Here is a 26,716-nt window from a genome sequence, read left to right as displayed (position 1 = left end):
TTCCAGGTTATGCAGGAAAAGGGTGCTGGGCTTTGCTTCTTACAACCCCTAGCAAATCATCAGACTCCATCAGGTTCAGGTATTATGAGGTACTCATAGCTGCGCACTCTCTAATAAAGCGGACATTTGGAGTACCAAAAAACTCCCTTCAGATGTTTCAATATACAATATCTGATGCTGTGTTACAGTACAGCCCTAACAAAGTGATAGATATCATGGAAACTTCTTGTATTCTTCACAACATAGCTATCTCTATTAATATACAAGTTACATAGATGCTGATCTGGGGGACGATCCTTAAACTCACCTCATTGCACAAATCTTTGCAAATAAGTATGTGTGTTAATGTGGGTAAAGTTAAAAATGTTATATGAATTAGTGCAACACCAGTTAATTAAAATATTTAACAGCCATTAGAGTTACTTCACATTGTTTGGCCAGTTGCTTGGTGAAATATTATAATGTATCTCGGTTTACATCTGTTTTCCATTTTCATTGTTTTTCTGGTTGAGCATTGAGAGGGGAATGGCCCCAGCCATGGCCCCCAGTAAGTTATGGAGTGGAGAAGGGGCAATGGCAGGGACCAAGGAATCTATTTCAGGGACAGGAGCACGACAAGGTACGGGTTACTTCTTCCCTTTGCCTCCCCCATGGGACACAACCATCGGATTTCTAATAGCATTTGTGTTATTTCAGAAAAATGTGCATTGTGTTTCCATCCTTTTAGCTCACAACATAATTCAGTTGATGTTCTCTGTTTATTTTTGTAACTTTTATGAAAAAACTTAAATTACAAAACATTGCGTAAGTATAAATTATTAACGAGATGGAAATTCTGCTTTAAGAAGATTGTCCTTGCACACCGGTAAATATATACAACTTACTGTACCACTTCCCTCAACTGATTTTCTTTTTCTTTGAGGAAAGAGGAAATGCAGTATAATATCAGATAATTTTTTGGAGGGTCATGGGTTATTGTCTATGTAACTTGAGGTTGCAACAGTTCAGCTCCACAAGCAGCATTATATTGAGACTACAATTCCAAAGCAACCTATGCTCCTCAGATGTTTTGCAGGGGAAGAATTGAGCTTGGTTGTCTGGGCTCAGAAAGTATGTCAGGAAACTATTCAACAATATCCCCCCTTACGTAAATGAATAATGTAAATGGTGTCCTTATTTTGCTTAAGAAACCTTTTTTCGAGATGAAAACAAATCAATGGTAAACCATTCAGTGCTGCTTATAGTGTTAATGTTGAGCTCTCTATTGCGATGGTGATTTATATATATATTTGTTCAAATGCCCGAGTTGGTTGAATATTTGCACAATATCAGCCAAAACATGAGGAAGGTTCAGCCTTGGAATTTTTTTTTTTAATATAATGGTTGAACTTTTGGGTTTATGAACAAAAAAAAAAGTTGCAAACGTATACACAAAAGTTTATATTCTCATACCTTAAAATAAATGTAAAAACTAATTGAGTTCTGGTGAAACCAAAACAGTGCCATTCACAGGAACTAAAACAGAACCATGGAACCGCCATTTTTTATGAATGAAATTTGATGACCATTAAAATATGTTTGTATCACACTTCAAAAGCCTAGGGTGATACACTATATATTTTGGTAATAGTATAACAGCAGTCCAGTAAGATTTAGAGCAGAGTTGCTTTAGACTCAGTTTATAAACCCTATCATCGGTTCTTTTACTTCACATTCTATTTAGAACAGGGGTGGGCAAACTGGGGGACCAGCAGGGGTGTGAGATTTTCTGGGGGGGCGCGGCACTTACAGAGGCCACAAGCTCTTCCCCAAAAGACTTAAATTATTTGCCGGGCGGATCACGCAAGGCCTCTGTCAGTTCCCTTACCTGATTTCCGGCGACACGTCGCCATGGCAATGCGGCGTCCTGTGATGCCGTGGGGTCACATGACGTCACGTTGCCATGGTTATGCGACGTCACATGGCGTTGTGACATCAGTAACGCTGGTGACAAAGTAAGGGGGGGGGCGCGAGCAGGGGGGCGCAGACTAAAAAGTTTGCGCACCCCTGATTTAGAACACAAAATTAATCCAGCAAACGTAAACTTGCAAGTGAATATCATTTGAGGTTTTAAGGCCCTCTTCAGAGCTTAAGTGCATCTTTCAAAGACAAATGTTCAGAACTCTTCTCCTTTCCATAACAAGCGATATAATGGCAGCAGCGGGAGTGTCTTTAAAAGGAAACATTTTTGTAGAGCAGTGGAAATACAAACAACCCAAAAAATGTACGTGTGTAAAAGAAACAATTCATGGTTACTATCTTCGCCACACACAGCAATATAAATCAATGGTATAACTACACGGTTGAACACCTGTTAAAGTGAATTTAAGGAACACTCCTGTTATCTTCATTGACTACAGTAACTCTAATAAGACGACTATAGTATATTAAACTTCAAAAGTGGTTGTAGCTTTAAAAAAAAAAAGTGGGTATGGTTTTGTCTATTGAAAGTATTGCTTTTATAGTTACCAAATATTTGTGACTCTTTCATCTTTATGTAACACATGATCCCCCACCCTCTGGAAGATGTTGCTATTACTACCAGTGTCAATGGTGCTTTCATACCTGTGAGGGTCCAGGAGAGCTGAGTGGTCCGTGATGTTGTTGGGACCAGGACAGGCTTTTGATGATCATGATGGTTCCTCAGGGTGTCAGCGCCGCAGCTTCCAGAGTCAGACCCCACCAAAACACAGTTCTTTCCCCCCTTGCCCAAATGGACTGAACACTCAGGCAGGGGTATGTAAAAACCAAGGGGTTTATTTGGCTGTTGCAGTCACAGCAGTTGTTATACACAGTGGATGCATGATGATGAGAGGATCCCAGACCTCTGGATGGTGCTGGCTCTCTGTTAATGGAGGCCTCGATCTTTCCTGACCAGCCAGCCCATGAGGGACTAACTGGCCTGTCCCTCTCCCAGCCGGGAGGGGACCGGCTACACACCTCCACTCCCTAGGAGGGTTGATTCAGCTATACTTCTAAGTTGGCACTTCCTCCCTGAGCTCCAGAAGGGGAGGGCTCAAGATCTGTACCCTGATAGGCTATACACAGACCCTGAGTCACTACCTCTTCTGTCACTCAGAGAGTAGCATGAAGGGGTCAAAAGCCCACAGGATTGCCTGTCATAGTCTGTAGCTACAAAGGACTTACGTGACAGGAGGCAGAGAGGCAATCTGGACCAGCCATGGTACATTTATAAATAAAAATGATACCTGCATTTACATACTGTATACTACAACTCCTTTTGTCAAATAAAGTTATCCCCATGGAGTCCATCGATTAACGACAACTAGTTTTCAAGTAGGGTCGGATCAGGAAAAAAACTTGTGAGTAGGTCAGGAGTATTGTAATATACAGTGAAATAGAACAAGGTTTACAAACGTTCCAGATTGATAAAGAAATAACACTACAATATTAAAGCTCGACTAAAATAATGTCACCAAATTATTGTCAGACTGAAAGGATGAAAGTTCCATATGGGACCTGAAACGTCTTTGCACTGTTCTTGGTGGTCCCATTAAAAGGAGAATTGCATTATGAACTTGTGAGTAGCGATCTACTTTGCTTCTCTGTTTTAGAGGAGACCTGCACTTTAAAGAAATTGTCTGTTGTGTTGGCTGCACAGGCAGGATTCTCCTCGTCTGAGGCTGTTTCCCCGCACTTTGGAATTGGCAACTTTGAGACCCTCCGTGGCGCAGATGTGGTTTAGAACAGGATTTGATGAGTGTTGGAGAAGAAAATGATGGTGGGACAAATGAGTAAACATTGCATTCCAGAAACAACATCGGTCATGTATTCTGTAGGCAAAGTCTTACCTCCTTTTACAATAAAAATCAGACACTATAGCAATTTGCCTTCGAGATTTCACATGCAGCAAGTATTTAATGAGTCTCAGGAGGAGCACATCTAGAAGTGGTGATCACTGCAATAATAACGGCAAGAAAACATCTGTTAGAATGACCAGGTTTCCCTGTGTCTAGATTATTTCTGTAAGTGACTACACACCGTTCTGTTGCTTACATTCATGGAAAATATTTGCAAATTGGGCTGAACAAATCTGACTATAAAACTGTAATAGCTATTGACTCAGTGGAAGTGCTTCGTAAGGAAACAGTTTTATTATGCTCAATTTAGCACATGCCCATGAAAACTCAACAGGTCTTTCAAAAAAGAAATACAAATATCTAGTCATATGGAAATATGTACAAGTTGGTATACAATTGTTAATCAACCCTATTTTTCGAAAGAGACAAGTACATGTGCTTTGTAATAAACATATGTTTTATAAAACTGTTATATTTTAGTGATAGCTTTGTAAAATATTCTTATCACTTTGCAGCAATAACTGACACTTATTGCATAACAATACAGCACAGTCATTTACAGTATGTGCTGTGTTTAATACCAGGCACAGATTCTTGCTTTTTAAAGCTGCAGACCAAGCAATATCTACATGTGTGAATGACATTTTGAATGTAACAATCATTTTTGTTCTATAGCAACATTTTGCAAAGTCATATCCCCTTCCTCTTCTGAAACAGGCACTGGCACACCCCTTTTTGAGCCCTGCCCTCTCTCTAGCAGTTTACCAATTGTATCTAGTGACTGCCTGGTCACATGATCTTCCATACAGAACTTTGCATCTTTGATCCTCTTCTGCTACACTGACAGACATTTAGTGAACACCCAAGCCGAATCTTCGCCGATTGATCGGCAACTTAGCTAATTACTTATCAATGTATGGATTGCATTGATGCACATATTAAAGGGAAAAAATAAAATAAAAATAATAAAAAGACAGCTTGGACTGCTGCTTTAACATACTGGTGCTTTAACATACTGTATGCTTATTGACAGAAACAGGTGACGTCTTACATTTATTACTTGGATTGCAAGCTCTTCGGGACAGGGACTTCTTTTCCTAATGTTACTTTGGTGTCAAATGCTTATTCCAATTATGTGTTACACTTTGTCACGTGTATGCTGTGAAGCACTATGTACATAATGTAGATGACGCTATATAAATATAGACATACATATATACATTCGTTTGTTATGAATTTCCCATGTCTATCAACTAAATAAAATACTGATTAAAAGTACTCATCTCCTGTTATTAGGTATTTTTTGCGTTGGAAACGTTTGGTTTGGAAATGATGCATCTTGCACTGAAACTCATGCATCATTCCAAATACAATTTAGTGGTTAAATACCAAAAGGAAGAATGGAAAAAATGATCCTAATCCACTGAACAGATAAAAGGTGCTTTATAGTCATAGAAAAAGTTCTGACTGACCAGAATTACTTTGTGGAAAGAGAAAAGGAGAGAAAAGCGCAGGGACGTGCAACAGTGTAAAACCTTTTTACTTATAAAAAGAACAATATAACAAACAGTAATGCCCTTACAGGATAAAAGATCTTTAAAACATATATCACCGGTTCGAGGCTCGGGTGGATAGCAGAGTAATCCGCAGATGGTTCCTGCACGCGTCTATATCTGCTCCTGCTTAGCTGTGGGATATTCATCTATTGAATGAACCCTATCACCCTATCAGAGCCAGGGAGCTTGATATCCTTTTGAACACTCTCACCCTCTTTTACTTTGGACTATTTTTTTCTAAGTGGGGACTTTTGTTGTTGTTTATGTATTTTTTGTATTACATCACTGTAACATTATCCGTCTTATTATTGCACCCCCTACCTACTGTATTAGGGTAGATGCCTCACCACTATTAGAGTATATAGCCTCTGTTTCAGCAGGTATATTTTACTACACATATATTGGTTTAATCACTTGGCGCACTTGATATATATTGTTTTATATTTCCATTATTGCTTTGCGTTGTGAATTGCATTTCCCTTGTTTCGATTCCTTTTTCTGTAAGATCAGCACTGTTATTTTGCAAAGTAAATACTGTACAGCAATGGTCTCAAGCCCAGTCTCAGTCAAAAAGTGGCTCAGTCAAAATGAGCTGGGGCTAATGAGAGGATATCCTTAAAACCTGCACTGCTAGTGGTCCTTGAGGACTGGAGTTGGGAACCATTGATGTACACTACTTTTCAAGAGAACATACCAGATTTTAGTTAATAAAGCCGACACATAAAAGCAAATCCAATTTCTCTCCCATAAATGTGTTATTTATTCTCAGAAATATATGTACTGAATAATTGTTTTTATACAGTATGTATAGTGCCCGGCAGTGCCTTACAATTTTTATAAACATTCCAATATAGGGAATATAATAATATAGGGGGGATGTGCATCAAAATATAAACGTATCCTTAGGAGAAAAGAGTCCCTGCCCTAAAGCATTCGCAATGTAATCAGCACATGGAGACAACAGGAGTAAATCTAAGTGCAGATAAGGGCGTACTGTAAATAGTGGTCATCCAGGGGTAATAAACCGCTTCGCATAATGCATTTAAAGCGACTGCTTACCTTAGACTTAGTATACATGAAAGGAATAATTTAGTCCCACTCTAAAAGACTTGAAATAGAATCTCAAATGATGTATTCAGCACTTAAGGACATCAAGCGCCTTCCTCTTTAATGCATGCATTACTGGTAAATTATTTTGTTGTTAAAAAAGTGATGGTTCTGTCAAGGTTTCTACTGAGCCATTACACTGCAAGGATGAGAGAGTACTGAATGAACATGAGATAGAAGAAATGTTAGACTGCTCAGGAGGATGCAAAGAAGTAATCATGGAAGTTCATGGCTTCCAATCAAATGAATACAAAGTACAGTAGCACGTTATGTATATACAGTATAATCTCACATGCGCCATTTAATACAGCCGAGTACCTTAGCTGATGTTGAACTCCAGGTTCTGTGTACTTACTGTATCCAACTTGTCCACTTACAGACCTAATATATACTGGAGTTCACAAAGTACTGTAGGATTTGGTGGTGCCTCCACCTAGAAGGAACTAATAACCAAATAAGTTGTAAGCAACTAGACCTTTCAATGTAACATTATATTACATAATTATTTACTATTAGTGTATTCTTAAAAATGGATTAATACAAAATAAATGCAAATTTAAATTTGTGCTTAATACTAATGACCACTGTTGGTAGCTATACAGTGAACACAGGCACATATACATAATATTGTATATAATGTCCCTGGTCTCTGAAGTCCTAGCCTGGATTTCTACCAGTCTGCCACCAGGACTATTGCTTACTTTCCCTTGCTATTCTTCAGAGATTCCTCTGGATGCCTGATTGCCTCATTACCAGCACTTGCTCCCTAGCTGCAGCCAGGCCTTTATAAAGACCTCCCTTTCCTGCTTCCTGATTTTTTTGGTTCTTCCAGTGATCAAGCTTGTGCCTCTATTGTTATTACCAGACCCTATTTAGGACCCGGCCTGTCTCCTGACCACCGCAACCTACCTGCCGGCTGCCTCTGACTATGGCCTGTCTCATGACCATTGCATCCTGCCGGCCGGCTGCCTCTGACCAAGGCCTGTCTCCTGACCACTACTACCTGCCTGCCTCTGACCACTACCTGTCTCCTGACCGCGCTACCTGCCTGCCTCTGACCACTGCCTGTCTCCTGACCACCGCTACCTGCCTGACTCTGACTACTGCCTTTCTCCTGACCACCGCTACCTTCCTGACGGCTGCCTCTGACCACTGCCTGTCTCCTGACCATTGTTACCTGCTTGTTGCCTGACTCAACTACTGGACTCCAGCCCTGCATTTGCTCCCTGTGACACATACTTTTATGTGTTCATATATCCATTTGTACAGATACAATCAATTACACTACACTCACTATATAAATATTTGTAGCACGCACCTGCTCAGATTCAGAAACACTAGAATATTTTACTTTCTAACATCTCATTTCTCCTTTCCCTCTCCTTCACCCATCTTCTGACTTAACCACGTCATCTCAACATCTTCAACCACTTCTGATTCATGATTTATTTCCTCTTAAACATAATCCTTTAATCTTTTTGCCCTTGCGACAGACCAAACCTCAATTTTCCCTCATTCTCTTCCGCCATGGATTATCCACAAATACAAATAAACATACATGTGCTGATTTATACTTGTATTTATATATATTGACCGCACCGCTTTCGTGACAAGTCCCCAGTTATCCTTATTTTGACAGAGGTTTCTTCTAATCCGGCAGATAGAGGCTCTATATGAGAACTGTCTTACATGTTGGTTTGACCTTTTCATTTTAAAGGTTATCTTCAGAACAATTTGAATAATAATGTGGACATCACCAACACCAAGCATTCTACGGCAAGATATATTCGATGTCACAAACATACTTTTTACAGTTTTAATGTCACCATCTTGCATTTAATACCTTTTGTGCATTAGTTGAAGCATCAATAATGCTAATAAATGCATTAAACTACCCAGGCACCATGTAAAGATTTCTATGGGCTATCAACTCTCTTTTAGAGTAAATGTGAATTAATGTAGCAAACTGTCATAAATACGCATGCACATATACAGCTAATGCTGTAATTTATTCCCTACTGTCCCAGTCACTGGTCACATATTAAAGTGTCGGGATAGAACCTCCTTCTGACAAAAATGTGCTCCACGCATAGATTGTCACCTTCTTCAGCCTTATAATTCTGACAGAACAGACCTGTGATATGAAACTATTATTTTATACAACAAAAAACAAACAAAGATGCCCAAAGCTACTTCCAATGTGACAAAAATACACAGTGCAATACCTATATATTCTCTTGAAAAAGGGTCATTTAGTTTAACCCTTTGGCCAAAGCATCTTAAGCCTGCTGCCACTTTCAAGGCATGACCGTTAGGGATCTGTGTGTTTATTTTTTTATACAGTCATATTTGTATTATAAGGCTAGTTATTGCAAAAAGGTTGGAATATTTATATATCCTAGTAGCATTGAAAGTGCACATTGTTTTAATTCCTTCGGGACTGAAGGAGATGTTTTAAAGGCTTTTTCTACAGTATATCAGCCGAAGCGGCGATACAGGGAATTAGGCATTTCTGCTGAAATCAGCACATTTGACTGCTTTGGCTGATATAGGAAAAGCCCTTCATTTTCAAGAATGCAACATTTTGAAGCATGTGGACCTAGTTGAAATCTTAAACAGGCTAAATGCACCGATCCTTCTCGTCAGCATTTGGACAACCTCAAAAAATGAGACCACCACACATTTAAGTGTCAGAAAAGGTCACAGCTTTATTTTAACAATATATGGCAAAGCATTAACTTCCCGCCAGCCCCCGCAGTACATATTCAGAGTATTGCCATTAAACAATTGTCATGGGGGGAGATTCGCACCAGCCATCTTTCGGCTGCACTCCTTCCCCAACTCGGAAATGACAGTGAGGGAAGATCCTCATCAGCCATATTTCAGCTGGCCTTCTTCCCCGGCTCAGGAAACTTTTACTAACATCCACCCAGTGGCAGCTTAGGCCCAACCGCACAGCTGGCACTTAGATTTCTCACATGTTGATTTGGACAGTAACCGGCCCAACGGCACAATCGGCACCCCCAGCCTGCAAATCTCTCCTTGGGACTCTACCGAGGTCTAACCGTACAGTCCGTGCCCACTTCTTTGTACATTCTCTGCATCACTGAGCTGCTTGGCATGGCAGTTCTGAAACCCAGAGGACCATTAATGGAGACTGTGACAGGGTGAATGAACGTCACCAGCCATACCTGGCAAACCTATGTTTAGGCTTGCAGTGCAGCAGTGACGAGGTTAAGTTTCAGTTGAGAAGAGCTGCTTAATTAGTCTGACCCCAGCTGCATAATCAAAGTGTTTTAAAACCCCCAGGCTGTACACACATGCAGGCTAGCTGGTCAGGAGACAGGACTGAAATACTAAAGAGATTACTGCTATAAGGTCTGTTTTTCAAAGTACATGTGTGATGAACTGTCTGTCCTGCATGCTGAAGATAAGCTGCCTTGTTTTCTATGCTGAAGAGAAGCTATTTTGTTTTTGTCTGCTGAAGAGAAGCTATTTTGTTTTTGTATGCTGAAGAGAAGCTATTTTGTTTTGTGTGCTGTATGTTTTTAAGGCTCAATAAAGAAGTCTTATCAAGAGAACCCACGTGCGTGGTGCATGTACCCTGCAACAGAGACCTTTTTAAACTTCGTGCCAACATGACGACCCTTAGCTGTGACCTTGCATTCAAGTGTCAACATTTGGAACACCCGTTTGATATTGCTTATGAATACTTTTAAACCTTTCTCAGGCAGGTACATGCAAATCCTGCTGTGCCAGCTGTCATCATTCATATTAATCTCCCAGTGCTTTAGCAACTTTTCACTGCAGGAGAGGATGAACTCACCCATGGCTTTGTTGACCTTTCTACTAGAATTTTCTATCCCAGCCCAATTTATTGCCACTCTATATTATCCACGGAGTTATCTCAGCCCAAATGATGGATATATTATTCCATATTGCTTTCAATCTGGCACAATGTGCTTGCATTTGGAAAATTAAGGGAAAATGGTAGAGGTAAACTGGGGCGCTCCCATAGCACAACACTCGCACAGAATGACAGGTGAATGTAAAACAAGGTCTAGAATATGCCAAACCAACACATCAGATCTAGGTATGCTGCTCAGCCCCAGGAGGATCTTCCCACGATCCTCGTGATAAGATATGCAAAAGAAAGGGACAGGGGGCGCAAACAAGTATCAAATAAAATATTGATAGTGAATGATAAAACAACGCAATGGAATAGCACATGAATAATGAGGGACAAATCTATAGATGTACTCACACGGCCATGTGTGATACTGATTGTCTGTACAGGTATCTTTACTCTTATGCTGCTCCTTCCCTGCAGCAAGTCACACAATCTCCCTTCCGTGTCTTCCACAAGTGTAGCCTCTCAGTGGGTATATAATGGAAGACAGCGCCACACATACAAGTTTAAAAGTGAATTTTTTTAAATAAAAGTGATTAAAAGTGTAACACATGTAACTAACTGCTCCGGGACCACGCCGCCAGCCTCCCGCGCTCCGGTGCAGTGTACTCTCGATCACCGCGTCCGGTATACAGGACTGCAACAATGATAACAAGAAACCAGACTTCTTTGTGTTAGTGCTCAAGCTCCAAATGTAACATAGATAGATGAATCACTTATGTAGAGACAGGGCCATATAAATCAAAGTGTATGCCAAATGTGTTGGTGTATGACTGAGCTAATAGAGAAGGAGTATATAGATACCAAGGGCTATAGACAAGGAAGTCTGTATATAAACAATCTCCCCTATCAGTTACCCTGGAGAACTCCCTAGAGCTACACACAATGTTTACACATGGTTTTCCAGGTCAGGAAAGAGTATGGTTACTCACGACCGGTACTCTGCAGACTGTCCTGTAGATCCACGTGCATCATGCTGCGAAGACTTGCTAGTAGAGGATCCAAGTGGAAAAAATAGCAGAGCACTGTGAGAGTAAGTGAATAACAAAAAGTGCGGCCCACGAACCTTGGATGTATCACATCTTTTCTCCTGATGTCGCCAGAATAATAAAAGGCATTTTTTAACCCATCCAAGGTTCGTGGGCCCCCCTTTTTGTTATTCACTTACTGTCACAGTGCTCCGCTATTTTTTCCACTTGGATCCTCTACTATACAGGACTGCAATTCCAAAGTGAAGGCGCCAGTTACGGTGTCCTCGTGCAGCCAAAAAGCTCCAGGTCCAGGTCTGTGCATGAACTACGCGTTTCGGATATGGTAATCCTTGAGCGCTTGAGCACATTCTGAAATTGATACCTCATGAGCGGGCTTATAGGTATAGAATAAGGTAATGACATCCAGTTCTGGGCCTGTGCTTTTCTTATGGTTTTATTAGCCTGACCAGGCATATGTTGTTCTATTGCTATGCTTTCTGAGATCAGCCTGTGCTCCCCTTCTTACCTGATCTGTCTGACCTGGGGATTTTTCATGCGACTGATTTTTTTGTTCATGACCATGTCAGAGGCCAGAATGTCAGAATTATTGCTTGTTTTTGATGCTGCCACTGGCTCGCCAACTCTGATAGTGTCAACAAATGCTACGGCAAACATCCTTTCTGCCAGGCTTGTGCCTACTGGTTTATTCGCCTCAATCAGGGTTTCCAGCCTATCTTGTGTTATTGGTTTCCTTTTATCAGCTTGGCTTTGCCTCTATCCCAGCCGTTGAGGATTCTCTTTACTATGAAGCCCTTGATTATGTCTAGAAATGGACGAACCTTGGTCCTTCTGTTCCGTGGCTTTTTTACCAGTCAAATCATATCCCCAGAATGAAATTCGCTGTTGGATTGCTTCATTATAAGGCCACTTGGATTCGTCAAAATCCGTTGTTGAGTCTCTGCAGCAAGGATTTAAAAGAATCCGTTGACATATTCAACTTTAATCTGTATTTGCCAAACGTCTTGACAGTAATATTTATATCTCTGGCACAACCTCAGTGTACACCGCTTAGTCCCTGTCCACACTAGCCTCAGCAGGTGTGTGGAGCTTAGATCAGCTGCCCCCTGTCTAGATTCCCCATCCCCATAGGAAATCATGGAGAATGGGTCAGCAACCAATGTTAACTCAGATGCTGTGTTTTGGGCCAATCACAGCACAAGTTCTCGTCTATGTTGGGCTGGGTATATGATGGGGAGGCTGAGTCAAGGAGGATGGGCATTCCAAACCAGCCAATGAGAACAGCGTCTACCTGTCCATGTTCTTAATGCTGACTTGATATCTCTTGATGAGATAGGTGCTTCTCTGTCTGGGGCAGACAATAGCTCCCAGTTATGAGGCCAGCCCTTCCCCATTCTCCTTTGTCCTCAACCCCCTCGTGGAACCAGCTAAACACAGATCTCTGGGCGTGTATGCTGGGTAAGTGTATTACCAGACTAGCATGCCCAGGGAATAAAGAGACACAAACACAAATACATTTTACAGAAAATAAAGGTTTACACATACATTCACCTAATATATTTGGCAAGATGAGCCACAATAGGATGTATATACAGGGAAATCCTGTATATTCATGAAGACGATGTTGCAGTGGCTGAGCTTCACCTTTATTATAAGAACCTCATTGAACATATCATCACAGAATACATGTAGCAGCAACTCACATAATAAACTGACTGGATTGAATGGACTGAGGCTGTCTGCAGCTTCGATAAACGGTTCAGTGAAAGGATACCATTTTCCCATACCCATTTACTGTAGAAAGTCCCTCCAATACTTCATCAATCCAATTTTCAAAGAATCAGAATTTGCTATTTTGTTACCTTTTATTTAAAGAAGTTTTTGTATAGATATGAAAACAACCATATATTTGTGAATGTTGTTTTACTACTTTTTTTTTTTATTTGCACCCCTGAATAAGACAGAAACAAATCTGTGATTTGTGCTTTCATTCAAATGGTTAATGAAGGTTTTGGGAGGAGAAATATTTTATTAAGTTTTAGCAAGAAAGCATTTTATTTTTTTCTTGCTTTTCTATTAACCTTTCCAATAGAGTTTTAGAAGCAAAGTCAGAGATAAGACCACTGGGCCATTTGGCACATGTACAATGAATTGAGTTTAATACATTGTATTCTTTCCATTATCACTTGTCAGTAGTATTTTCTCAGCAGCAAACACTCCGAACATGAGAATAGACTTTAATGAGTTTCCATTTGGACAGCATTAAAATGAAACAGTATGTGAGACTGAGGATTTATGGGTTTGACTGTGCCAGTGGCTAATTCTTCCTCTTAACACACTGTTATGAATCAATGACCAATTAGCTGTAATTAACACATTATATATACATACTTAGCCCCTAGTGTAATGAAAGAAAGTTAGCACCTTGTGTGCTACAGATGTAGAAAGCCTCATTGTTTCTACTGATAACATTTAAGATCTTTGGGTGCAGATATCCATAACTTTGTATTTGTTTTTCCCCTGTTTGTATTATATCTAAAGAGGTATATTGAATGGTATTATGTGTATATATAATATTTTCCGAATGGGTGAATTATATTTATCTTTTATATAGGTATATGCTAGGTATCAATCTGGAGGAGTTATGTGTCACATATTCTTATCCCATTCAGGATATCCCTTTCTTGTATATTGGAGTTGTCCTATTTATACACACAGTTTCTTGGGTTTATCCTCAGTATCCATCTGCAGCTAGTCTGGGATAATGTCTTCTCTTCTCTTTTACCTTAGGGGCTACACCAAACTTTATAGGAGATAAAGCTACCCAGCCATATAGGACCACTCATAATTGCTCCAGGAGTAGAATCAAAAATATATATTTAATTTAGACATAAAAAAGCACATCCGTCAAAAATTTTACCAAGTGGTTTTAGAGTCCATTCTATGCCTTTCTCAAGGGAGTTTGTCATCCAGACGCCACTTTTTCCTCCTAAATCCTGTCAAGATCATGTGTTAACATTTAAATTAAATTTAAATATTATAATTAAACTCTCTTATTTAAACTTTTTATTCAGACCACATTTTCAAATGCACATAACTCGTGCATCCAATAGATTTTACCCAGTCATTTAGTCTCCTCCTCTTATAGACACTGGTATAATATGGTCTATTGCTAAAAAACATAATAGATTCACAGAAAAAATATTAGCATTTTTAATATGAACTGCTATTGGAGTGTCTTCTTGTTCAGTACCTGTAATGTTATGGATATTCCCAATTGCTGGTTTGTGTTCCGAGATTGTCTTTCTTAAAAGGCGAATTGTACAACCCACATAGAAAAAAAGTGTGTGTGTGTGTGTGTGTGTATGTGTCCGTCTAGCAATTTAAATTTTTAGTAGATGGGTGGACTGGTCTGATACCACTTCACGGATTTTACAGACAAAATTCGATTCCCACACCAAAATCCACCTGAGGATTGCGTACTAAAAAAGCTGAGCAGATACATCTGAATCTGCCATTAAATCGATTCTGCCCAGATTTCTTTTCTTTCACTGAAAATTCTGGACATTAACATATCTGCATAACAGATTCACAACCAGTGGTCAGATTTGTAAGAATCCAAACACCTGAAATATAGTTTTTGTGAGGAGGAGGTGTTGTTCCATTTTAGTAGTGTCTCCAGTTAACTGTATTATATCCCCTTCAAAATCCCCTCCAAATAAATTAGGGAGAGATGCCTGTTCTGAAAAAGGAGCAAATCTGAGATACCCTGGGAGATATGCTAATGGCTATGCAAAGTTTCTTTTAAATGAGTCCCACCCCACACTTAATAAAAGTGAGTTCATAAGAACTATACTGAGTGCACAAGCCCAAGGAACCCACTTGGCGTTGAAATCCATCACTCGGATTTTCAGAAAAAAAATACAGATTTGCTATTGAGACTGATCTGTGGAATTCCTCGCCTCCAAGAAACTGGCCAATCCACGTCGGTTTCAAAGTCGAAGAAAATTTTTGCCTATCTCTAATTAGTAGTATATTTACACCGAATGCAGCGTCCACATTTAAAATGATCTGCATTAGGTTTTCCCAACAACTGTGTTCTTCAGGTTGCGGAAATAAACTTTGTGTCAAAGCATCTCCCAAATGTCTAAATCTTTTATATACCATTCTTTGGGCTGTTTTAGTAGTTTCTTTAAAATTTTCCTCAGTTTTAGTGACATGCCAGTGTTTCAACAATGTATTGTTTTTGTTATAGATACTGTATCTGTTGTATAAGTTATAATACAATTACTTCTCTCCATTTGTATATTTATTTTATTGATACATTGTCTTTTTTGTGTCTTAACGTATTTATCAGTTAAAGCTGCAGTTCAAGCAATATCCTGCATGTGTGTTTTGTTTTAATAAATCAGTTCTGCACTAAGAGAAAATTCTTGTAGCATTAAATAAAAAATAATAATTTAAAGACATTTTTAATGTTTCTAATGAGGAAGCATATTCTTTTTCTATAGAAACCACTTGCAAAGTCACACCCCTTTTCCTTCTGATTGGCTCTAGCTTTTGAGCCCTGCCCTCTCTAGCAGTGCACCAATTGTATCTAGTAACTGCCTGGTCACATGATCTTCCACACAGAACTTTGCATTGTGGGTAATGTAGTCCAGCAATAATTTAATTAAATAACCCAGAGCAAAGCGATCGATTACAGGAGAACAGATAGATCTGGAACTTAGCTAATCATTTGTCAGTAAGCAGACTGTATTGATGCACATATGGAATGGATTTTTTTTTTAGGATACAGTAGCCTCTAACTATATATCTGTGTGTCCTGTTCTTTAAAGAAGCAAACGTGTGAAACGTCAGTGATATTAGCTAATACTGCATTTTTTAAAATTATTTCACTCTTAATGCTGTTGTTAATGAGTTTTAAAGCATCATTTAATTTCTATAGCAGGTATAGCCCACCTCCCCAGCAGTGCAAGATCTTTGCAGCACTTTCCCCTTTGTGATAATTTGTTGCCAAATTTCCCAGCAATTTGTGCTGTAAACTGTAACAATAGTGAATGTTCCTGTAGTAATATAAGAATACATTGTAGCTGCTGAGTTACACTGACTGAAGCAGCCATATCGTTAGGCACACAATCAGGATTTTGATAGATTTATAACAGGATCACCAACCAATTGCCAGCTTAGGAAAGAATGTAGAATTATTAATTGTCATATGCTTTACATATACAAATAAGAAAAAAAGGGGCAATGTAGTATTGTATGTCTTTATTTATATAGTGCCATAAATGTACATAGCGCTTCACAGTAGTAATACATATCATATAAATAACAAATAATATAAATAACAGGTCATGGGAATAAGTGCTTCAGACATAAAAGTAACATTAAGGAAGAGGAGTCCCTGCTCCGAGGAGCTTACAATCTAATTTTTTTTGCTGCATGTATTATCATTATTAAATATTCTGTGAATTTGACACATTTGTCCTATACCATGTTATATGTATTCTGACAAGGCAGTGTGTTTTTTTCTATGTGCTTTGTACATTTCGCCCTTTAAGAGAATCTTGGAACTCAAATCAGCAGTAAAAATATACATAACATTATAGGTACTGAACGAGAGAAGGACAATTCAATGGCAGTTCATAATAAAAATGCTAATCCGTCTTCTGTGAGTCTATTTCATTTTGTAGCAGTACAGCATATACTGTACCAATACTGTATCTATAGGAGGAGGAAATATAATCGCATATTTCGAAAGAGGAAGTTGAGTGACTTCCTAAATTATTCATATAGCAAGCCAAGGAAGCTTAATATATCAAAACTATTTAAAAAGGGCACAAAGAGTTTATTAATTTCATTTTTTTAAAGCAGTAAGTATTATCTAATACTACACAACTACTTTATAACAAAAAACAAATCTAGGATTTTGAATGAAATGATCATATCAAATGAAGTTAATGTGAGTGTCCAGAATTGCTGATGATTTGATGAAGAAATACTAATGGACACTGTCACGGTAGCTTATGACAAGATATAATGAACACCAAATATCTGGGTTGAACTGAACGAGGCTTAGATATAATAAAATATAATTTATTCCTTAAATAAGGTGAACACAGCAATATAGTACAATTAACAGGCAAGAAGATAACACTTACTTAGGGTTGGGGAATGGAGAAGTAGCCAATAGCAATTCTCCAGCAGTCCAGTGAAATTCAAGATGGAATCAGAAGCACAACTCCAGCAATCCAGTGACATTCAAGATGGTATCAGAAGCACAACTAAAAACTGTTGGGTTGACACAGTTTTTATACCTGTGCAACCCTACTCTTAACATTGAACACAGCCTATTGGTGAACAATTTTCTGTATCCACTCTCTAATGTGGAGACACAGACTAACAGACTAACCCAGGCAATCAGGTAACAATTAGACTGGCAGAGTTTGTTGATTGACTAATACTTAATCCCTAGACATTGGATAACAATCAAGGCAGTTACTTTTTGATCACCGTGCTTAGGCTACTCAGCCGTCTGCCCTTCATGACTTATTAGCCTAGCAAATGGCGTCTGCATTTTCAGAACAGATCCAAATTAAAATACATATGCACTTTAATATCTACACATATTAATAAGTTCCATTGTGGTGGGCTCAGTGGGTCGACCGTAGTCAAGTTAACCCCTTGTCTCTCTGGTGAGGTCAGGTGATGGCCATATGGGGTGCAACCCCTTTAATACCGGGCCACCCCCTTTCTCCCTCTACAGACACCTTATTTTATTTCCCATCCTACTGATAACAGAACAAGGGAACATAAGCATAATTATGCCTCTGTATAAAGCATTAGTACATTACACCTTGAATATGGAGTACAGATTTGGGCACCCTCCATAAATAATTTTGGAACTAGAAAAAGTGCAGAGAAAAGCCACCACATAAATAAAAGGGGTGGAAACTCAGATTTATGTGGATAGGCTAGCTTATCTGGATTTGTTTACATTAGAAAAGAGGCAGATATGATAGCTATATACAAATATATTCAGGGACAGTACAAGGAGTTTTCAAACAAATTATTAATCACAAGGGCAGTACAAATGACACAGGGTCATCCCTTAAGGTTGGAGGAAAGGCGATTTCACCAGCAACAAAGGAAAGGGTTCTTTTGCAGTAAGGGCAGTTAAAATGTGGAACTCATTACCCATGGAGACTGTGATGGCAGATACAATAGATTTGTTCAAAACAAGGTTGAACATATTTTAAGAAAGAAAAGGTATACAGGGATATAACAAATAAGTAAACATGGGAAGGATGTTGATCCAGGGAGTAATCTGATTATCCAATTATTATTCATTCTAATATTGGCAATGTTTTACTGAGGTTTTTTGTTTTGCGTTCCTCTGGATCAATATACTGTCGTGTAAATACAAAAATAGGATAAGTAACTGTGGTGAAAATGTAACATAATTTGAACTCGATGGACATATGTTTTTTTTCAACCTCATCTACTAGGTAATATCATATTATAACTCAGAATATCAGAGAGTTTTCATAGGATTCAATGGCAGTATTGGTGCAGAATATCACAATTTACAGTATCCAACCATAACCCACTAGCGTAAAACAATAAAGACTGCTACATCTGTACTTGTTGATAATAGCGTATGTTCCAATTAAATAGTTTTAAAATTAAATAATCACATTATGAATTCTGAAAATAATGTTTGCAGCACAGCAAATGTGTACAACAAATATGCAAGTGATCACACAGCTTTTAAAGGTATATACTAAAGGTATTTAACTAAAATATTCAGTCATTTTATTTTTGATTCATGGATTAATGTTGATGAATTAAAATGTTATAATGAAAGTTAAACAGCAATTAAAGGCCATTGGAGACTCTATTCATTGCAATGGGTCCAACTCTTCAATTTAGCTCTTTTATAGAGTTTGGGGGTTATTTATTAAACCGTGATAGTGCCAATGGTCATTTCCATGTGAAAGTGCCCGATTAGTATAATAGTTTCTCAATAAAACAGAGAGCAAGGTATGTAATATATCCTTGCAGTCGCCCTTAAAAGCAATGTGTCTATTTGAAAGATGACATAAGTATGAATTCTCTGTTAGATTGTTGGTCTCCTGTGCCATGAAAACATTAACTGTTGCTATTACTACTCACTGCAGGAAAGCTGATTACTGCTAAAGTCATCTGAGTTCCAATCAGTAACACCTCCAATGGTGGCAATAGCCCCGATACAAGACATAACACAGCAAAATTAAACTTCTTTATAAGGGGACACTTTCCTACCTGCAAGATAAAAACATTCTAGGAGCTGATTTACAGGCTGTGAAGATAACTCATGTAGTCAGAATGTGCCAGAAATATTGTCAGTTCTGAAGGTACCTGAAACAGCTTGAGACAGGTTACATAGTTACATAGTTATATTGTTGCGTAGTAGAGAAGGTTGAAAAAAAAGACATATAGTATTTCCATCAAGTTCAACCTAAATTTGAATGATAGATACTTATCCTATATTTGTATTCATTAAATAGGCAAGAACAGTGAAACACCAACCCTCTTACTTGATTACTTATAGTATTTTTACACAACCTACTTTGTATAAACCACCCAATAAAATCTAATTTTCTGTATTTTACCAGGAAAAAAATGTTTTGTGGAGAAATAACTACGTAACTTTGGGTTCTAACTAAGGATTTATAGTGTTTCTAGCTTAATGAATAATTACTTTAATGATGCTTAGTAGGAATTCAAGAACCTTGGATCTTCTATGTTTCTTTCAGTGTAGTATACAAATGTAATGATGATGGGGAGTCAACAACCATCAGTCTCACTACTGGTGCTGGTAAGTGCTTGAGAGTTTACATTAGAAGCTAATTATGAGTCATCTGATCCTGCTGGTCCCGATACCATCTACTGTAATTCTTCTGATAGCCATGTCATCTCATTCTGCATGTCCCCATGCAATCTCATTCTTCTGATCCCCATGCCATCTATTTCTGCTGGTCCCCATGCCATCTCATTCTTTGGGTCCCCATGCCATCTCATTCTTCAGGTCCCCATGCCATTTCATTCTGCTGCTGACCATGCCATCTCATTCTGCGGGTCCCGATGCCATCTCATTTTGCAGATCCCGATGCCATCTCAATCTGCTGGTCCCCATGCCAACTCATTCTGCGTATGCCGATGCCACCTCATTCTGCAGATCCCGATGCCATTTAATTCTGTGGATCCCCATGCCATCTCTTTCTGCAGATCCCTATGTCATCTCATTATGTGAATCCCGATGCATCTCATTCTGTGGATCCCCATGCCACCTCATTCTGCTAGTCCCCATGCCACCTCATTCTGCTGGTCCTCATGCCACCTCATTCTGCTGGTCCTCATGCCACATCATTCTGCTTGTTCCCATGCTATTTCATTCTGCTTGTCCCCCATTCTATTTAATTCTACTGGTCCCCATGCCATCTCATTCTGCAGATCCCGATGACATCTCAGTCTTCTGGTCCCCATGCCATCTCATTCTGGGGATCCCCATGCCATTTCTTTCTGCAGATTCCCATGTCATCTCATTCTGTAGATCCCCATGCATCTCATTCTATAGATCCCCGTGCCATCTCATTCTGCAGATCCCAATGCAATCTTATTCTGCGGATTCCCATATCATCTCATTCTGCGGATACCCATGTCATCTCATTCTTCGGATCCCTATGCATCTCATTCTGTGGATCCCCATGCCACCTCATTCTGCTTTTCCTTATGCCATCTCATTCTGCTTATCCCGATGCCATCTCATTCTGCAGATCCCAATGCAATCTGATTCTGTGGATCCCCATGTCATCTCTTTCTGAGGATCACGATGCATCTCATTCTGCGGATCCCCATGCCACCTCATTCTGCTTGTTCCCATGCCATCTCATTCTGCAGATCCCGATGCCATCTCATTCTGCAGATCCCGATGCCATCTCATTCTGCAGATCACTATGCCATCTCTTTCTACGGATCACCATGTCATGTCATTGTGCGGATCCCCATGCCATCTCATTCTGTGAATCCCCATGCCACCTCATTCTGCAGATCCCTATGCCATCTCTTTCTACGGATCACCATGTCATGTCATTGTGCGGATCCCCATGCCATCTCATTCTGTGAATCCCCATGCCACCTCATTCTGCTTGTTCCCATGCCACCTCATTCTGCAGATCCCAATGCCATCTCATTCTGCAGATCCCGATGCCATCTCATTCTGCAGATCACTATGCCATCTTATTCTGTGAATCTCTATACCATCTCATTCTATGGATCCCTATGCCATCTCATTCTTTGAATCCCCATGCCACCTCATTCTGCAGATCCCTATGCCATCTCATTCTGCAGATCCCGATGCCATCTCATTCTGCAGATCACTATGCCATCTTATTCTGTGAATCTCTATACCATCTCATTCTATGGATCCCTATGCCATCTCATTCTGTGAATCCCCATGCCACCTCATTCTGCAGATCCCTATGCCATCTCTTTCTACGGATCACCATGTCATGTCATTGTGCGGATCCCCATGCCATCTCATTCTGCTGATCCCCATGCCACCTGATTCTGTGGATCCCCATGCATCTCATTCTGCAGATCCCCATGCCATCTCATTTTGCGGATACCCATGCCATCTTATTCTGCGGATCCCGATGCCATCTCATTCTGTGGATCCCTATGCCACCTCATTCTGAGGATCCCTATGCCATCTCTTTCTACGGATCCCCATGCCATCTCTTTCTGCGGATCCCCATGCCATCTCATTTTGCTGGATTCAACCATCTACATATTCACCTCACACAGCTACAAGGTTTATTAATTATTTGTGGGCTTATAGACCAATTCTCCTAGATTTATGAGTGAGGCGCCCCTTTTTTATCTGAAAACATTATCATGTTTCTGCTGTCTCCCTTAATAAATAACTCCCTAAAAGCAAAGCAGGTCAAAAGACGTTTTATAAATCTTTTGCATTTCTTTTTTCATAAAAAATCCCCCGGAAAGTACTTTTCAAATGTTGACCAGTTGGGGCTTATTTGTATTCTTTCACTATTAAAATATCTTGAATATTGATTAAGATGACTCCATTTACTATAAAATTAGAAGAGCAATAAAATTGACAATGAAATTTACAGAATATTAATAACATCACAGGGAGTGGATTATTGTTTTACAATGAAAAGATATCTAATAAAGAGTAGAAATAAACACTGGTATTGAAGAAGAATGCATATTTCTTTTCAATGTTTAACATTTATGGTTGTCAACTATTCAAGGAAATAGCATTTTGCAATGTAATACACAGATTTTACAAATATTATAAATATTATCATATACATAAAGTATTGGAATAGTATTAAATGTCCTTACTCAGCTATGGAATAACAAAGAATTATTTTTTTCCTTCCCTTTAATATGTGCATCAATACAATCCACATAATGATAAGTAATTAGCTAAGTTGCCGAGCGATCCGGTCTCCTGTGACCGATCGGCAAAGATTCGGCTCCGGGGTTCACTAAATGACTGCAGAGGAGTATTCTACAGTCAGTGGAACGCATATGCATATTAATATGACAAATGGTCTGTTGGAAGATCCTGTGACCAGGCAGTCACTTGATACAATTGAGTTTGAACTGCAAGAGAGAGGGCAGGGCTAAAAAAAGGAGTGTGTCAGAACCTGTTTGAGAAGAGGAAGGGGATGTGACTTTGTAAATGGTTGCTATAGAAACATAAAAGGCTTGTTACATTATAATACTGTACAATAAAAATGTAATTCAGAGTTGTTTAAAAAATACAATTCTACAAGTATTTTCTCACAGTACAGAACCAAACACACATGTAGGATATTGCTTGGTCCGCAGCTTTAAGGATTCCAATGCAATGACACATTTAGGAGATCTTTGCAATATAAAGCAGCGCTTTGCTGTGTTACCCGCATATATTGCAATATACCCCACATAAATACGACACTTTTACCGAGATACTCCCTAGTAAAGATGGGCAAACTCTTCGAAATTGAATTTGCGTTCCCTCCCTCCGAATTTTTGTAAACTTTTGAAAAATATCACAAACGTGGTACATATTTGTTGTGAACCTTCGCCATTTAGCACATTTTCTCTTTGAGAATTTGAAGACTTTCTCTGCTTGCTGAAAGTTGCTTTTGCGAATTGTCGCTAATTTTCACATTTTCGAGTATTCAAATTAAAAAAAACAACATCATAGTAGCGTTTTTTTCTGAACTCGAAAAAAAATGGGAATATTAAAAAAAAATGCAGTCAAATGCACCTTTTCTCAGCGAATTTGAATTTTGCCTAAATGTTTTCCCATTTCTACTCCTTGGTTACCAGCAGGTGATAGAGTTCATTACGGGAACAGAGATACTAAATCTTTGGTTTGGTTTTAGGGTGTTTGGGATCTCATACTTTACATAGAAGGACATGTACAGGTCGATTAAGCAAAAGTATATAGCAAAATAATGCAGATTTCTTCAAGATTCAAGTGGTGAGTGTGATCCTGATCATATTCAGTTACTAAAAAGCTTTCATTGATTTAATTCAGCAGCTGCACTATACTCTCTGTTACTTGGGTAAGCTTAGCTTTAGATGGCAATTTGAACACACACATCTAAATCAAACAAGTTCTCTTGTGCATCTCAATCAGCCTAAAAAACATTTTGTGATTTTACGATGGGGCGTTTGACAGAAAATCAATAGACTTCAAATGGCTTTATGTTAAAGTGACAGCCTTATCTACACATTTTTATCATCTTTCAGAGATACGTACAGTACAAGTCAACTTCTGAAACCATGTATTTGAAACAATGTATTTGGTACCACAAGAAGAAATATGGACATGTACTGTAGATGTTTTGAAACTACTCATTAAATGACCGTATTTGCCCAATTATAGTGTGAACCCGAAAATAAGGCGACACTCATTTTAAAAGCAGCTGGAAAGAAAACAGTTTTTGGGAGGATGGAAAATTCACATTTTTATTTCAAAATGCCTGATAGGCTACTCCTACTTTCCCAATATCTCTCCCCCTCTTCTGTATATCTTCCCCAGCTCCTACATCATCTCCTCCTCTTCTGTATGTCTCCCCCTTTCCTGTATCCCCTCCCCCTCTCCTGTATCCCACCTCCTGTATATCTCTCCCAACCCTCTCCTGTATCGCCCCCTCTTGTATCTATCCGCCATCTCCTGTATCTCTCCTCCATCTTCTGTATCCCCCCTCTTCTGCATAGCCTCCCCAACTCCCTCTCCTGTATCCCCCCTCCTGTATCTCTCCAACTCTCCTCTAAGTCCCCCCAATCTCCTGTATCTCTCCTCCATCTCCTCCCCTCCCCTCCTGTATCTCTCCCCCCTCTCCAGCGCAGGGGCAGACTCCTACTCTGTTGGTAGCATGCACCAAATTGTGAGGGGTTGATTTAAAAGGCGAGTATTTTTCAATGTAGCTTTTAAAAATAACATAGCTTTATCCGGCCAATACTGTATATTATAAATAAACAGAGGAGAGTTTATTTGATTATTTCTGAACAGATTTAGCAGATTTGTTGTAGGTGGTGGTACATTTCAGCGGATTAACATCACAGCCAGATTTCCCATTAGGTCCGTTAGGCGCGGGTCTATGGCGGCAACATTTGGGGGTGGCAAAAATGATATCATATGCATTTGCCGCACACTCAGGCCTATCGGACCTAATGGGAAGGTACTTGCCTGTGTCAGCCGCCTCCATTCTGCCGCCTCCCTGCTCCTTTAAAATCCCAGAGTCAAATGACATCACGATGCTGCATTCGTGACGTCCGCGGCGTCGTTTGACGCTGAGATGCCAAAGGAGCAGGACGGTGGCAGAAAGGAGGCGGCCACACAGGCAAGTGCCAAGGGCGTGCGGATTTTGAAATCCGCCGCTGATCACAGCTCTTCATAGATGAAATGACAGTGTGCAGATCTTTCTCCAGGACCATTACAGCTACTAGGACTTTGAACTGGTATAAAAACAACCAAGCCTGGTGAGAAATGATCTAAGTAACACTGAGCAACGAATTGCTGACACCTCCCACAGTGATGAGGTTCAAAGTTACAAATGGGTTTGTAAAAGATTCAGAATCCATATGTCTTTATAAACACACTCAACATCAATAACACTTTGAAATGTTGCAATGTTTGTGCCAATACCAGCGCACTAACCTTCAATGCAGCATTACAACCTTTCATTCATTAGCAACTCTTTTATCTTTATGGCTTGTTTTTTTTAAGTTGGATTTCTCCTGTCTTTCTGTCTTTCAGGCTGGAGGAATATATTCAGACATTGTAAAAAGGAAGATAGGCAAAGGCTGTTTAAAAGGCGTTGGCATCTTCCCACATGGTTTTCCATAAGTTGACCAAAATATGCAACTTAAAAATGTTTTTTTTTTTTACAATTAATGATTAAACTGGAATGTCTGGTGGAAATGTTGTCTGACAAAAAGAAAAGGCTAAAAAATATCGCTCAATAAAAAGGAAAACAAACCAAACATTAACTCTGTGAGTGCCCTGTACACCAAACCGCTACAGCATGGACAAAAAGCAGAGAAAGCAGAAAAAGGGCAGCGCACTGCCAAAAAAGCAGGAGGAGGCTCACAGGTACAATAAAAGGTTTATTCCATAAAGGGATCAAACATCACCCCCAGACAGCAGCAAAAAGCACCACACAAATGCGTTTCGGGCCGTGTGCCCTTTATCAAGGTCTACACATAGTGGGCACTAGGTACTAGTCCCTGTTCCCTAGAAGGGATGCTGTATTAATGATTAGTCACAGTGCAGAGGTCCAGGCGATACATATGTTTCAATGGGACTGATCTGTTTTTGATGCGCTGGCCACTCACACAATACAGTATGGAGTCTAGCACCCCATGGGCCCCAAGACATAGTATCAACGTCATAAAGTTCCTGCTCGTTTTCCTAAGGTAAATTGCGTCTGTAGAACTCAATCTATGAGGAAGTGGAACAGCGCGAACACTCCTCCCCTTCCTTTCTGTCATTGGTGACGGAGCAATCACGTGACCGCGAATGCTGTGGCCCCTATGGCACTCAAAGGGTTAATGACAGATGATGAGAATTGTATGGATCATACATACAATATATAACTAAACAAAGTCAACTTAACACTGTATCTAAGAAATTGAGGTGAAGTTCGGAGCACTACCATCGAATAAGATCAAGAGGTGACTCCAATTAAAAATGAATGAATTAAATAACATGGACTCGAG

The 26,716-nt window shown here is 39.4% G+C and overlaps 1 long non-coding RNA gene across 1 annotated transcript; it reads left to right on the top strand.

Moving 5' to 3' along the window:
• Window positions 1–503: 503 nt before the first annotated feature.
• LOC142500890 (uncharacterized) lies at window positions 504–25,884 on the top strand. Its single transcript, XR_012803337.1, has 3 exons — window positions 504–619; window positions 3,662–3,835; window positions 25,755–25,884. It is a non-coding gene; the product is annotated as an uncharacterized LOC142500890 (long non-coding RNA).
• The last annotated feature ends 832 nt before the right edge of the window (window positions 25,885–26,716 follow it).

Source organism: Ascaphus truei, chromosome 8 (assembly GCF_040206685.1).
Source record: "Ascaphus truei isolate aAscTru1 chromosome 8, aAscTru1.hap1, whole genome shotgun sequence".
Lineage (NCBI taxonomy): Eukaryota > Metazoa > Chordata > Amphibia > Anura > Ascaphidae > Ascaphus > Ascaphus truei.
Note: the sequence above shows the minus strand (reverse complement) of the source record. Positions and strands in the feature narration are given on the sequence as shown.